We start from the raw sequence: 793 nt of genomic DNA on the forward strand, positions 1-793 counted from the left end.
GGCTAAAGAGCCAGGACGTTCTTTTGTTCCAACCTTGCTTTGACTTGACATCCTTCTGTTTGGTATGCACTGTCTTTTCACACATTTCACAGTCCCATAAACGTACATGAATCTACCTCAGGTTTTTTTCATATTCGTATAATATAAATTATTTATTATAATATTATGAGTTGTGGTGGTAAATCATGATTTATCCTACGAGTGAAATTGCCAAGTTGCAATCATGAGTTTCTACGAGTGATTACAACTGGCAATTTCACAAGTAGGATAAATTATGGTTTACCACCATGATGAATGTAATACATTTTTTTTAACATACTGATATCAGCCGGCAAAAACATCCGGATCAACAAGGTTCAAATGACCAGCCAACTGGACAGGAGGGTCCATTCTACAGTCTCACATGAAAACACAATTTTCATGCTCGTCTGAGTCTGAGTCAGAATGAGGATTGGAAAAAATCTGGATTAGTTTTCCTTAACTTTTTGCCATGCTAACAAATTGTGCTGTTAGTACTACAGTGCTATTTCCCTCCGCGAAATAAACCCACCAACGAAACATTAAGTTGTATATTGAAATCACATTGTCATGTCAGGGGTTTTCCAGTACAGGGATAAACAAAGCCTGACCGTTGACCTTTGTCCAAGATTCCGTTCTCTTTATTTTCACGCCGGTCTGGTTGACAGAAAGGTAGTTTAACACTCTCTTCTAGTCCAGGGGTCAACCTTGACTGCCCATTTCTTCACCGCTTCCTCCCCCCTCCCCCGTGCCCAATTTTCATCCGTCACCTCCG

The sequence above is a fragment of the Aplysia californica genome, unplaced genomic scaffold (genome assembly GCF_000002075.1).
Source record: "Aplysia californica isolate F4 #8 unplaced genomic scaffold, AplCal3.0 scaffold00059, whole genome shotgun sequence".
Classification (NCBI taxonomy): domain Eukaryota; kingdom Metazoa; phylum Mollusca; class Gastropoda; order Aplysiida; family Aplysiidae; genus Aplysia; species Aplysia californica.